Genomic DNA, 15,035 nt, shown 5'->3' with positions numbered 1-15,035 from the left:
CCCCCCCCCCCCCCCGCCCCCCCCCCCAACCACTCAGCTGGCCGCTGTCGCCGCTGCCTGCTGGCGGCGGCGGCCTACCCCTCCTCTTGCCCTCTCCACCCCTCCTTTCTCCTCTTTCTTCCTCCTCTCTCAGCTTCCTTCTCTTTCATGTGGCTATAATGGAGATACCGCTCAAGCTTGCCGGAGGCCGGCAGCCCTGCTCGGTGGCATCGCAGATCCGGGTGGCGGAAGCCTGGATCTGGGCAGCAGGCCGCCAGATCTACGCTCAAGGGGCCCACAGCGGCTGCCTAGCGCTTGCAACGATGGCTGCGGTTGTCAGCGGCAGCTGTGCTGCGGTAGCCGAGGCTCCATGGCTGTGGCTGGCTGGCGTTGGCCCTGCGCTGCCATTCTAGTCTCGGGTAGCTGGTGGGCGCCTAGCGTTCAGATAGCAGCGTGCGGTTCTTCCTAGCCTTGGCAGAATGCTGCGCGCAGCTACGGCGGGCGGCCATCAGCGGGGTGGGCTGCGACATGCGGTCGTGCGCAGCGCCGGCATGAGGCCATGTGAGCTGCGGCGTGCAGCGGCCATGTGTTGCGGTGGCTCACCGGAGCTGCCTCGTCGTTGGTGTGGTTGCTACCAGTCGGTGATGCTGGCATCTATAGCAAGCGGTGAGTGTTTGTACCGGTGCTGAAGGCCGCGGTGGTTCATTGTGTGGCTTTGGGGAGATGACAACACCAAGGAGATGGAGCTGGTTCATCGATGGCGTGGCGATGGCTTCAGGTTGCGACATGTGTGTTGGTCAGGTTGCTTGCAGCAGAACGTGGCGGTTGGTCCTGGTTTGCAGCAGCTAATGTGGTGTAGAACAATGTCGGAAGATGGCGCTCGCAACAACAACAATGTGCCGGCAACACACCTTGCAGCGGCCTACGGTGGTTAGCCCGACACAGCTGGGGCTACTTCGGCGTGGGACATCGTCGAAAGACAACGCAAGCGGCAATGATGGCATGTTGACACGACGAGGTGGGAAAAAGAACTAGTTGGACCAGTATCTCTAGAGGCTTCTGGTGGCTGTGCTTGCGGTGCAGTTGAGATCTCGGTGGCGACTTGGCAGAAGGAGGCGGAGCTTAGAGTTGTGGGGCAGTGCCACGTTACCACTTTGATGGTGATGCATAAGATGGAGTCCAGCGGTGGGCGAGGCAAGACCCCTGCGTGCTTTGTTTGTTTCAAGGCGACGGGATTGAGGTGAGAAGTCCGGCGGTGGAAGTGGCAAGCCCCCCCTCCCCCCCCCGCCCCCCCGCTTTGTGTTTTCATGGTGGTGACTGCGAGACAGTCTTAAGTGGTCCGGATCTGATGGATTTCTTTGGTCAATTTGGGAGTGCGGTGTGGCAGCGACATTACGGCGATGGTTCCCTGCATTGCGGCGACCTTCTCGGCACGGTGCAGTCTACTTCTCCTTCGATTTCTGATGTTGTGAAGCAATGTCTGGGGTTTTCAATGACTGTGTGCATGACCTGTGGATGAGGATGATCTGGTGCTGTGGTGGCGATTGGCTTTGCATAGCAACAGCCATCTCGGCGACAAGCAAGCTAGTGTTGTGGTTATTAGGGAGGTACTCCGTCTCTTGTGTTTGATCTTTAGATACAAAAGCTAGAAATGTTGTGGCGGCCGGTGATGATAGAGTTGTGGAGTCTTTTGGTTTTGTGGCTTTATATTGTTGGTTTTTCGTTCCTGATTAGAGCCTTCCAGGGCTGTATTCTTGTATCCTCTTCTCTATCAATGAAATTGGCACAGTCTCATGCCCATTTGTTAAAAAAAAACAATCTAAGCAGGAGACATATATTGCATCTCGATCTTAGATGCTATTTAGACTATATTTAAGAACCCACATGCTCGTTGATAGAATTATTAGGCTTATAGAAAGGAGATAGAGTAAGAAATAAAAATGTTAAGGGAGCACACACGGGAAGACTTAGTAAAATGAAGAAGTTGGTGTGCACTATGGGGTGACCAGTGGAATTAATAACCTAAGAAATAGCTGTGTTTAGAAAAAAAAAGTTGCATATGTGTTTAATTTTGGACTAAAATTTAGCTGCACTTGAAAAACAAAATGGCCGCTTAAAGATTATTAAATAGCAAACTTGGGTAAACTAATCGCCGTCCATTCTAGAGGGTTTGTATTAATGACTTGTCACTGATGGTTGTAGGGTAGAACTGAATGTGATAATGGCAACAATGCCCTTGAATCTAGAGATAACATATCAAATCAATCAAGATAACTAGAACATTGTAACTAATTTTGGATAAAAAAACAAATGCTCCTCTGATAAATGAGCTTCCTCCCTTTCAATCCAGAATAAAGGCTGATGCCTCCCTTGAGTTTGCTGCTGTTTATTACAACAGAAGCTCAGTGCTTCAGTTTGAATAGCAGTAGCTCGGGGAGGGAGGAGGCTAGTGCTGTTATAGGTGCAGGTCAATGGTCATCACCGTCGACTCAAGGTGAACAATAATAGAAATTCCAATAGTAGTTTACAACCACTGATACAAATGATTTCGTAGTTAGAAATTGAAAACCAGACCATAGTATTATGATTTATGAACCGATAATTTATATGTTATTTGTGCCATCACTTCATCAGGTTTGAACAGACAATTTTCCGGGCTGTTGGCCGAGAAGAAGCACAATTTATACTATATAATGACATCAAAATAGTGTAATTATTACCACTATGCTTGGACTATCTAATTAGGCAGCTGGTGTTTGGCAAAAAATCGCCTACAAGCGCATGATCTTCTCAAAGCTGCCGATTCGCAGGTTCTATATAAAGCCAGCAAAGACGTTCTTCAGTCATCTACCATCCAAGCCAACCATCCTCCACGTTGATCGATCGGCGCCAGTCATACGCACGTTCATCGATCAATGGGCACATGCGGCAGCCCTGTGCTCGCTGTGGCCTCGCAAGAGGTCATCCTGCAGCGCAAGCCCCGGCCTTACACCCCAAGCATCTGGGGCGACTTCTTCCTTGAACACCAGCCATGCACTCCATTGCAAGTGTGATGCAAGTTATAAATACTTTGGGTCATTGGGTCGACCCAAAAAGTTGATAAAATGAACTAGAATGACATTCTGTGTAAATAATTTAGGAGTAGAAATAAAATAGAGTGGCATGCCATAGTAATTAATGACCGACCCAGAACACACTATTGGGTTTGGGTATCCATTTGCATCCTAGTAGAAAAATATGTCAAGACGTGTGTGTGTTTGTGCATGCATGCGATGTGTCATGTTACTAGTGTTGCAACTTCAGTTCATGAAGGAGAATGCACGGATCAAGCAGGAGGAGGTGAGGCAGATCATACTTGACACCAGTGCTTCTTCCGAACTGGCTCTCAAGCTGGAGCTTGTCGACACACTGCAACGGATCGGAGTGGGACACCACTACAAGGAGATAGATGAGTTGCTGGGTGATATTGAAGACGCCCAGCTTGAAGGAGGCTGCAATGCGAGCTATATGTCGAATCCCTGCGGTTTTAATTAGTTGCTCAGAAAGCATGGGCACAATGTCTCTTCCGGTAAGGCAGTAAAACAACTCCTCTGGAATAGGAAACAAAAAGGAGGATCGGAGCATGGTTGAAGCCGTATTTTTTATCCGTTATCTAAAAATGTGTTGGCTAAAGTATTACTTTATAGTTTATATAATGTGCAACTAATTTTTGATATTCACTAACACATACGTCTGGTTAATTATATAAGCAGATGTGTTTGTGAAGTTTAGAGATGACCAAGGAACAACAAGTAACGATGCCAAATGTCTGCTGGCGCTGTATGATGCTGCGCATCTCAGAACTCGCGGTGAAGAGATACTTGACAATGCCACGGCTTTCACCAAGAGCCGCCTCCAGTCTATGATGAAAACTTTAGATCCAGAGCTGGCAGCAGAGGTGGAATACACATTGGAAACACCTAGTTACAGGAGAGTGGAAAGAGTGGAAGCAAGGCGCTATATCAATTTGTATGAGAAAGGTATCACAAGCTCCAAAGCAATTAGCCATATAAACCAATACTTCTCAGCTAACGAAAGCTCCTGCTAAGATGAGCGAGGAGGCGCTCTCCCGCCGGTGACCTTCTGGTCTCCGGGGATCAGGTCCCGCCGGTTCTCGGCGCCGGCGATCGTTTCTCTCTTCCTTCTGGATTTTTCTCCATGGATTCCTCATTGGTAGACCTTCGTCCTGGTCTTCAATTTTCCAAAAAGGTACGATCCCTCCTTGGAGTCTCGGTTTCTGCCTCTCCTTCTTCTGGATCGAGCTTTTGGCTGATTGCAACCTTCACGAGATCAAAGTTGAAGTTGACTGTTGAGCATGTTGGCTTTCTTTTACAATCAGCCCTGGGAGGTTCATCTGACCTCTTTCAAGTGTCTGAATTGGAGGATTGGATTTTCAAGTTTTGTGTCTTCTCCAAGGAAGTTGGTCTTCTAGTTTACCAATTGGGGATCTTTCAATGTGATATTTTCAAGGTGGCTTTTCATCTCTGTAATGAACGGGAAATTCAGTTTGCACGATCCGTCCTTTCCTCCGCTCAAGGAATTAGCTCGGATTGGAAAACAGTGGTTTCTAGGAAGGCTCATCATCATGATCATTTGCCTCTGACTGGATCAAATCTCATTCCAGTTAGATCTTTCTCCTCTGATGCATATATTCGGCATAATACAAGGAATTTGTCTTCTGTTTTTCATCGCCTGGGCAAGAATTGGGATTCTCAGCATATTTCGCCAGCGAAGAACACGACATCTGGGTGGATTTCGAATTCAAACTCATCTTTTACCGGAGTTAATTTGGGGCTTAATCTGGGGCCATCATTGCAAGTTGATAATTCAGCAAGGTCACCTGCTAACTTGGCGCTAGATTTGAATGTGGCACTTGCTTCTCATTTGGGCCGCCTATCATACTCAAGGTGTTTCTCCAATAAGCATAACCGGGCCTCCTGTCTTCGGCCTGTTCGTTGTGGGCTTTGTTTCCGGCTGGGCCATGTCGCCAACTTTTGCAGATACCCACCAAGATTTCTTGGCCTGTCCATGAATAGCACCTTCTCCAATTCGGTTTTTCAATCTGGTTGGAAGGATGTAAATGTTCACCGATGGTTTAAAACCCATGAGGCTATGACAAGTGGGCCCTCAACAACTGCTTCACCGGTTGTAGGAACCTTCCAACATCTGGGTCGGTACCTCCTGGGTGCTCCTGCTGCTGCTCCGAAGGAAATAGTTCTTTGGCAACTCTCCTCTACAGCCGCATTTGCCGGTGCTATCGCTTCACCTTCCCAGCTTCCGACGCAGCAATCGCAGCTGCCTACCTCCTCGCGGCCGCAATCCAGCCGCCGTGATCCTCCTCCTTTGGCTGGAGCGCACCCTCATTGCTCCTCGCCGCAGATTCCTCAGCTCTTCTCCTTGGGTGACTTGTCTTGGCGACAGCAGGCACCCTCGGAGCATCCGCCTCCGGCCCCAATGGCGTACAGATTTGTAGATCCTACTCCATTTCTTCCTCGTGGTTCCCAGAGGCAGTTGGTGGGCTTCCGTAAGCCAATGTCCAGAGTCATTCTTGGTGCTCCTCAGCGAAATCAGTGTGATGTGGTGATAGCAACCATCGAGCCCCTTCCTCATCAGCAGGTATCATTTCAATCCATAAGAGATCTGCTTGATGACTTCTTGAGGAATCGGTGTCGAATGGGGGTCCAGTCCATTCAGCCTTGCCCGTATGGCCAAGCCTATGTTCGTTTTCAGTTTGTGCATGAAAAAGATTTCCTGATTGGTGGGGGCCCTCATGAGTATGGCCAGTATAGGATCTCTTTTTCAGATTATAATAAGGGCTGGAATAATCGTCTCATAACTATGAATTGTGAAGTCTGGATCATGCTTCTCAGTTTTAATATTGATTACTGGACAAAAGCGGACCTGGAAAAGGCTATTGCGGAATTTGGTAGGCTCCTGGTCTGGGAAGAGGATCCCAATAATTTGGCCAAAATTGTTGCCAAAATAAGAGTTGTTGATCTCTCGGAAATACCATGGTTCCTTGTTTGTTCAGAAGGTGAGGATTTTGAAGGGAATTCCTGGACTGCGCAGTGTGAAATTTTGCAATATAGAATGCTAGGTGGGGGTCCTGCTGATGAAGGACAGCGGCCTGATGATGTGGAACCAACTCTATTTGATTTCTTTGGTTATGGGTAGCCTTCTGGTAATGTGGCAAATCCAGGAAATGTTAATCTCAATGCTAATCAACCGGTTAATCAGGAGCCAGCACCACAATGGGGCCTTTGGCCAGATGGGCTGGATGCACAAGATAATGGGCCTTTCATTAGCCCACAAATAGCCCAGGAAGATCCTGTTGTCCCTATTGTTCAGGCATTGCCTACACTTAATCCTAGGAACCATGGTCAGGGAGCAGAAGGGGATAACCCAGAATTTGATTTGAACATGGCCATTGCTGATGATTTGGGGGGAATTGATAATTTGGCTCCTTTAGATGAGGAAATAGAGGAGGAAGGTAATGAGGCAGTAAACAACCAAGTGATTGAAGGATCAGATAATTCTGATAATGACCTTCCTATAGCTAACCAGGTGATGGAGCAACCTGTTCATGTTGAGGTTTTCATTCCTCAGGCTGATAGACAACCAGTTCAGATGGTGCAAGATGAAATAAATGAGAATGAGCTGCTGGGAGGCAATCAGGACCAGGATATTCAGTTGGCAGATGAGAATAATGATCTTATGCACCTGGGTTATGTGGAGGTTATACAGCCTAGTCAGGATCCAGTTTTTGCCCAAATGGACTCATTGTATCGCCAACCTTCCAATCAGCCAAGTGCTGAATTCTATAGGCAGTGGGCTATACATTTCTCTTCGGCATCTGATGAACCCAAGGTAGAGGTCCCTATTTCTTGGGCCTCATTCTTTATGGCTCAACTGATTACCCCTGGAAATTTTGAGTGGGCCAAGAATTTTCTGTCATCTCCAGCTATGCAATGCCTGGAGTCTGACCAATTTCTGGAATTTTCGATCCCTTTGAAATGTCCTCATTCTGTAGCTACAGCTTGTGCCAAGACAGCAGTTGATAACAAAGGCAAAGGTATCATATTTGAAGGTTCTGATAAATCCCTCATTACGAGTTCCTCTGCTTCTCCATTTACTGCCGCAACTACACCCCAGTGTGCTGGGCCTGGATTTCCTTCGGGTGACTCAGCCAACAGCACTCAGTCTTCTCCAGTTACGCCGGTTCAGGGGTTGCTTAAAAAGGTTGCTGCTTCAGCTGGCCCATGGTCCAAGTCCCTTCTTCAGCAGGCCTCCATGATGGATAAGGTAACTCAAGATGTCTCTGGTAACCCTCTTTCTGATGATGAACTTCGCCGGAGTACCAGGACTGCCAAACACAATAATGGTTTTAAAGCTTCAGGATGTAAGGACAGAAATTGCATTGGTTGCTCGGTAAAGCCACCGCTCTTGACACAGTCTGTGATTCGTAACCTGGGAGAGTCATTCTGTAATATTGACTCTTCGAAGTTATCAGTGGTTGCTCTGAATAAGAAATCAAAGCCTGCAGCTCCCCCTGGTGGAAGGAAGCCAGCCAAGAAGAAAGCTGACAAAAATGAAGCTGATAATGTCCCAAAAGATCAGAAGAAGAAGCCCAGAAAGTAGTGCTCTTGGAAGGGGGACTAGTTACTTTATTTTGCTTCTCAAGTATACACAAGGCCTTTTTTGTTATGTACCTATGGGTCTTTATCATTCTGGAAGTAATTTTCTTTTGTGTCTTTGTACTGATGTTATTCATACAGTACTATGGTTGCTGAACTCTTGCCTTATATCTTTTAATGAACTCTAGTCCTAACAAAAGGATCTGGAAGGTTTTGTGCTGGAATGTCAGAGGAATTAATTCTGACAAAAAGTGACATTCAGTTAAAGATAAAATTTCTGAAAGTAATTGTGACATCATTTGCCTCCAGGAAACAAAAAGGGACATTCAGTTAAAGATAAAATTTCTGAAAGTAATTGTGACATCATTTGCCTCCAGGAAACAAAAAGGGAAGCCTTTGACAGTGCATTCGTCAAAATTTTTTGCCCATCCTCTTTTGATAAATTTGAGTTTTTGCCTTCACAAGGGGCTTCTAGTGGTCTTGCAATAATCTGGAAATCTTCTGTGTTTCATGGTGATTTGGTGTTCATGAATCAATATGCTATTTTAGTGAAGCTCTCCTCCAATCTTACTGATTGGGAATGGATTTTAACAAATGTTTATGGGCCTTGTTCTGTGGAGGGGAAAATTGCGTTTATTCAGTGGTTTCAAAATATACGGATGCCAGATGATTTTGACTGGTTAGTGGTGGGTGATTTTAACCTCATAAGAGAGCCATCCAATAGAAACAAGCCTGGGGGTAATCACAATGACATGTTTCGATTCAATGAGGCAATTAACAAGCTTGGCTTAGTGGAGATTCCTCTAAAATCAAAGTGCTTTACATGGTCAAATAAACAACAAGTACCTCTGTTGGAAAGGTTAGACTGGTTTTTCACATCTAATTCTTGGGTTCTTAACCATCCAAACACAATGGCCTATCCCTTGGTGATGGAAACTTCAGATCACTCTCCTTGTGTAATCAACATCGCTTCTGATATTCCGAAGGGCAAGCTCTTTAGATTCGAGAACTATTGGCTTGAACATGATCAGTTCATGAGCATAGTTTCACATGGCTGGTCGGTCCCAATACAGGCAACTGATAGAGCAAGAATTATTACTCAGAAGTTCAAGAATCTCAGAAGGGTGCTAAGAGCATGGCAGTCTCACCTCTCAAATCTAAAGTCCCTACTATCCAATGTGAAGTTGTCCCTCTCATTTATGGAACTAATTGAGGAATATAGAGACTTGTCTCTTATTGAATGGAATTTCAAGGTTCTGTTACAGGAACAGTTGCAAACTTTACTCAAGCAGCAAAATATCTATTGGAAACAATGAGGCTCAATTAAATGGATCAAGTTTGGTGATGAGTCAACGAAATTCTTTCATGCAAATGCTTCCATCAAGCATGGTAAAAGTTATATTAGATCCCTAGCAGACATAACAGGGACCCCGAAATATAATCATTTGGAAAAGGAAGCAATTCTCTGGGATGCATACAAGGAAAGATTGGGTACTACTGAATACAATTCTATGGTTTTTGATCTACAGCAATTATTGCACCAAGTGGAAGATCTGTCTTGCCTGGAGGAACCATTTTCTCATGCAGAGATAGATTCTGTTATCAAGCTTATGCCGAATGATAAGGGTCCAGGTCCAGATGGATTTAATACAACCTTCATAAAGAGGTGCTGGTCGATCATCAAGCAGGATTTCTATGATCTTTGTGATGCTTTCTACTCTGGCACAGTTTCCCTACGGAGTATAAATGGATCTCTGATAACTTTGATACCTAAAGTGGAAGGGGCAGCACATGTATCGGACTATAGGCCTATATCCCTTTTGAACACCTCTATGAAACTTCTGACCAAGTTGTTGGCTAATAGATTGCAATCTGTGATCAAATCTCTTGTGCATGTAAATCAGTATGGCTTCATCAGGACCAGAACTATACAAGATTGTCTTGCTTGGGCATTTGAATACCTTCACTTATGCCATAAGTCCAGAAAGGAGATAGTCATCCTCAAGCTTGATTTTGAAAAAGCATTTGATAAAATTGAGCACCAGGCCATGTTGGCAATCATGAAGAATAAGGGCTTTGGTGACAAATGGATTCATTGGATGGAACAAATCTTTGCTTCTGGTACTTCTTCAGTTCTTTTGAATGGCATCCCTGGGAAAAGGTTTGCATGCAAAAGAGGAGTCCGGCAAGGTGATCCCCTTTCACCCCTTCTTTTTGTCCTAGGGGCTGACTTATTACAAACCATTGTAAATGACTCCAAAGAACAAGGCCACCTCACACTACCAATTCCTCTGACATACAGTTCGGATTTCCCTATTCTGCAATATGCTGATGATACCCTAATAATCATGGAGGGATGTCCTAACCAATTGTTACATTTGAAGCAGCTCCTTCACAATTTTGCACTGTCCACTGGCCTAAGGGTCAACTTCTGTAAATCAATGATGGTACCCATTAATATCACAGAGGAAAAACTGCAATTCCTATCACAGACTTTTGGATGTGCTATTGGTAAACTTCCCTTTACCTATTTAGGGCTTCCACTTGGACTTACCAAGCCAAAAATTGAGGAGTTCTTGCCTATGGTCACTAGATGTGAACGGCGGTTGGTATCCACATCAAAATTTCTGTCAGATGCAGGGAGGCTTCAGTTGACAAATTCAATTTTTACAGCCATGCCAATGTTTCATATGTGCACTTTCCAGCTTCCCAAGACAGTATATAAACAAGTGGACAAATATAGAAAATGTTGCCTCTGGAGAAATTCTGATATAAATAATAGGCAACCTCCAAAGGCTGCCTGGGATCTTGTTTGTCTACCAAAGAAAGAGGGTGGCCTTGGGGTGTTAAATCTAAGGACTCAGAATGAAGCTCTTCTTCTTAAGTACCTTCATAAGTTCCTGAACAAATCAGACATACCATGGGTACATCTAATTTGGGAGAAATATTATGCTTCTGGCAGGTTACCAGGACAAGTTCAAAAAGGATCCTTTTGGTGGAAAGATGTTGTGAAACTCTTGGATAAATTCAAAGGTCTAGCATCTGTAACTATGCATAGTGGTCAGACCTGTCTTCTCTGGCATGATTTGTGGAATAATAAGATCCCTGCACAAGAGTAACCACACTTATACTCTTTCACTACAAAGGTTGATATATCTGTTAGGAAAGCTTATGACCTGCCTAACTTGCACCAGCTTTTCAATTTGCCTTTATCAACCCAAGCTATGGATCAGCTGCTTCAATTAGGTACAGATCTGAATGGAATCCAATTTAATGAAGATCATGACTGTTGGGCATATATCTGGGGCAATTCTCACTTTTCCTCATCAAAAACATATCATGTACTGTCTGGGCATCGACAGGTGCATCCGGTTTTTGGATGGCTTTGGAAGTCTAGATGTCAAAGTAAACACAAGTTTTTCTTCTGGCTCCTTCTTAATGAACGACTAAGTACTAGAAATGTGCTTAGAAGAAAACACATGACTCTGCCTTCTTATTCTTGTGTCTTGTGTCCGCATGATAGTGAGGAAACCTTGTTCCATCTTTTACTGCAATGTCCCTTTGCCCAAGAGTGTTGGATCAATATCAGTCTTTTTGCTAACCTGGAAGATGAGCCTTACACAATTCTTACCAGCTTTAAAACTCAGCTGCAAGTCCCGTTTTTTATGGAAATCATTGTGCTCATGAGCTGGCATATTTGGATGGCAAGAAATGATTGGATTTTCAGAAATATTACTCCCTCCATCCAAGATGCTATGAGGAGGTTTAGGACTGTTTTTACTCAAGTTGTTCTACGAGTAAAAGAGGCTTGGAAACAACCAATGTTTGAATGGCTAGAGCACTCATTGTAGTTTTTCTGATTTTCTTTCTCTCCTTCTTTGTTTCTTGATTTGTAATTATACAACTTTTGTTCTCTCTTAAATATATATCCAGCAGGGGATGATCATCCCCTCCTGTTTCATCAAAAAAAAAATTTGTATGAGAAAAAGGTTACACGAAATGACACCATACTGGAATTTGCTACGTTGGACTACAACATTCTGCAGGCTCTGTGTTGTGAGGAGTTGAAAGCTCTTACAGTGTAAGGGGGCACACTGTTATTTTTGCACCGGGAAGTTGGCATTTCTTTAGTTGAACTGCAAAATATTGTCTTGTGCTAATCATGTTTAACTGATGGTGGAAAGGTCTCCAGTCACAGGCATATGCAAGATTTGCACGGGATAGAGTAGCGGAGATGCATTTTTGGATATGCTTGGGTTTGTTTATGAGCCTCACCAGTCGTATTCATCACGGATAGTGCTGACAAAGTTCCTGAAACTTGTGTCGCTGATGGATGACTTTTGTGACAACTATAGCACGATCGAAGAATATGAGATATTCATTTCTTCTCTGGAAAGGTTGACCCTTTCTTTGATACTTATAGAATGATGAACACAAATTATACATCATATATGGTTTTTTTCTATTTTGCCGTGACAAACTATAACTTGCTTGAAGTGGATGATATGATTATAGGTGGGATAAACAAGGCGCAGACAAATTGCCTGCATTGGTGAAGGAATTATTCATCTTCATACCTATTAACACTATAAATGATATTGTCGAAGAGTTAAAACTTCAGAAAAACAAGTACGCTGAATCGGTCAAAAATTGGTAAGTTTTTCTCCAACGATTACACCATGCAAAAAACACGTAAGACCCATATCCTTTTGGGTTTATGTTTAACATTTTGTTCACCTTTATATTTAGTTTATTGACATGGCCAAACGTTACCGTGCTATGGAGAAATGGCGCGATGAACGCTATGTACCAGCAAAAGTTAAAGAACACCTACAAGTTTCAGTGGGTAGCAGTGCTTGTATATATGCACATAGCGAACATCACTTTCATTTTAATGGGGGATGTAACTACTAGAGGGGTCATTGAGTGGGCTTTCTCCTGTCCAAAAATGATAAGAGCTGTTTGTATTGTCGGGCGCATTGGTAATGACATCGTGTCACATGAGGTACCACAACTCTCTACCGACATATAAATCTTGATCAATGTTGTGAACATTTTATTTCTATCTGCAACATGCATGCTGACACTCTAATATATAGCTGGTGCATGTACATGAGCTTGTTTGTACCTTTATTACTTTTTAACATATATTTATTGGTTTCTTCCACTACCCTTACCATTTTAGAGATTGACTAAAGGATCTCCTATCGGTTTAAGTAGCTAAAAATTTGCCGTACTCTGTATTTTTTGCCCTTCCTTGAAGCGAGAACAAGTTTCAAAGCATGTGGTGTCCACGGTGCAAACTTGCATGAAGGAGTATGGGATTACAGTACATCAGGCCAATGAAAAGCTTAGAGCACTAATCGACGAAGCATGGATGGATATTGTCCAGGGATGTCTTGATCAGACACATCCTAAGGAGCTTTTGAAGAAGCTAGGCGGTCAATGTTGCACGAGTAATGGATAACATGTACAAGCGTGATGATGCGTATACCCACCCAGATAACCTCAAAGACACCATAACTTCGATGTATGTGAACTCCGTGTGAATATGATGAAGATGTAATACAGAGGTCAAGTGTTAAACTTGCCCCCATGATTCTTAAATAATACTCCCTCCATCCCAAATTGTAAGTCATTCCAAATATCTTGGAGAGTCAAAGTATCTCAAGTTTGACCAATATTATAGAGAAAATTATAAAGATTTATGATATCAAATAGGTATACTATGAAAATATAATTGATGAAGAATCTAATGATACTTAGATGACATCATAAATGTTATTATATTATCATATAAATTTGATCAAACTTGAGATACTTTGACTCTCCAAGATTCTTGGAATGACTTACAATTTGGGATGGATAAGTATATGAGGTGTATGAACCTCATCCTGCAGTGTGCTATCATGTACTTCTATCCTATGTAATTTGTTTCGCATTTGGCAATTAGTAGATTCTAAAAATAGACAACGTGAGAAACGAATAGATAAATAATCAGTCAGCAAGAGTGGGGAAGTTGGGTAAGGCTGGAGACTTGGTGTAGACATGCATTTCACCTGGGAGCATTTTTACTGTGCAAAATACTAGGATATCCTTTTGACACACTAGGATAGTCTAGTATTGTGCATTATAAAAGAGCTCTCGTTGTATCGGTTCACGGAATTGTTCAAATGGATCAAGTGGATTTTTGATTCGTTCTTATTGGTTATTTCACGGTACCATTATATCGTGGAATGGTGCATCTGAAAAGGCCGGATTTTGTGTGTCGTGGAGTTCGTGGATGATTGTAATTGGCCAAGATTGAGAAGTATGGCAGCATTTGCTCGACCCATACCTCTTTCTATTATAGGATGGATTCTGAGTTTATCTTAAGTCAAATTCTTCCAAGTAAAGAAAGCATTTATAATGCTTCCGGTATATATATATGGAGCAGACATACAACAACATAAACATATGTCACGACGCTACACAAATCGGTCAACTCCAGTTACCTGGTGTTGCACAAATACATGAGAACTAGTGTCCTCGTAGACATGACACATGCATGCCCTAAGAAGGCAACTTATTCATATACTATACGGTAGTGTAAGAGTAAGACTCAAGCTGCACGCATACTTCAGTTGCGTCATGCTTGCGAGCATAACAATGTTGCATGGATAGATGCTTAGACCGAGACTGAGCCTACATAGTAGGCGCATGTCACTTCAGGACCCGTTAAGCCTAGGATGAAGAAGGGATTAGGGAAACACACGCATAGTTTCCAGGTAGGGTTTTGGCTTAGGATACCCGTCATCTTGCTGGTAATACTTGCGCTCGATCCAAAGAGAGGGAAGTAAGCAAAAAGCTTCTGATCCCCATGTTGTGCAGCTTCCTTTTGGAAGGCCTGAAGAGTGTCGAAGCTGGGAGGACAGAAAGCTTGGGATGGAGAGGGCGCCACCGTTGTTGTCGGTGTCGGTGGCGGCGCAGGTGCTGGTGCCTGGGCCAGAGCAGAAGCCGCGAGCATGAGCACCATGGCAAGGAGAGGAAGCGCAGGGGACGCCATGGACTTGGATGTCGTTGCCATTGCTAGTGAACCGTGGATGTGTTCTGAACCGTGTGTGTGCCTTCAAGGGCTGAGATAGCAAGTATTTATAGGCAGCAGCCGTCGCAGTCATGGTGGTGTAAGGCATGTTTGTCAATGAGATTACAAGTTCCACGCCGGGCATTAAGGGCATTCAAGGACGATAATGGTACACGTACTTTAGTTCCACGCTGCGCATTAAGGGCATTCAAGTGCTAGACCTTGAAGATTTTGCTGCCTAGATCTCCTAGGTGTGGGGCATTCAAGTGCTAGACCTTGAAGATTTTGCTGCCTAGATCTCTTACGTGTATGGACCAGCA

At 44.0% G+C, this 15,035-nt stretch overlaps 1 pseudogene; it reads left to right on the top strand.

Annotated features, from left to right (window-relative positions):
• Positions 1-2,894: 2,894 nt before the first annotated feature.
• LOC101769965 lies at positions 2,895-13,201 on the top strand (annotated as a pseudogene).
• The last annotated feature ends 1,834 nt before the right edge of the window (positions 13,202-15,035 follow it).

This window comes from Setaria italica, chromosome II (assembly GCF_000263155.2).
Source record: "Setaria italica strain Yugu1 chromosome II, Setaria_italica_v2.0, whole genome shotgun sequence".
NCBI classification, from domain to species: Eukaryota; Viridiplantae; Streptophyta; class Magnoliopsida; order Poales; family Poaceae; genus Setaria; species Setaria italica.
The sequence above is the reverse complement of the archived record's forward strand: the minus strand, read 5'-3'. Positions and strand labels throughout refer to the sequence as shown.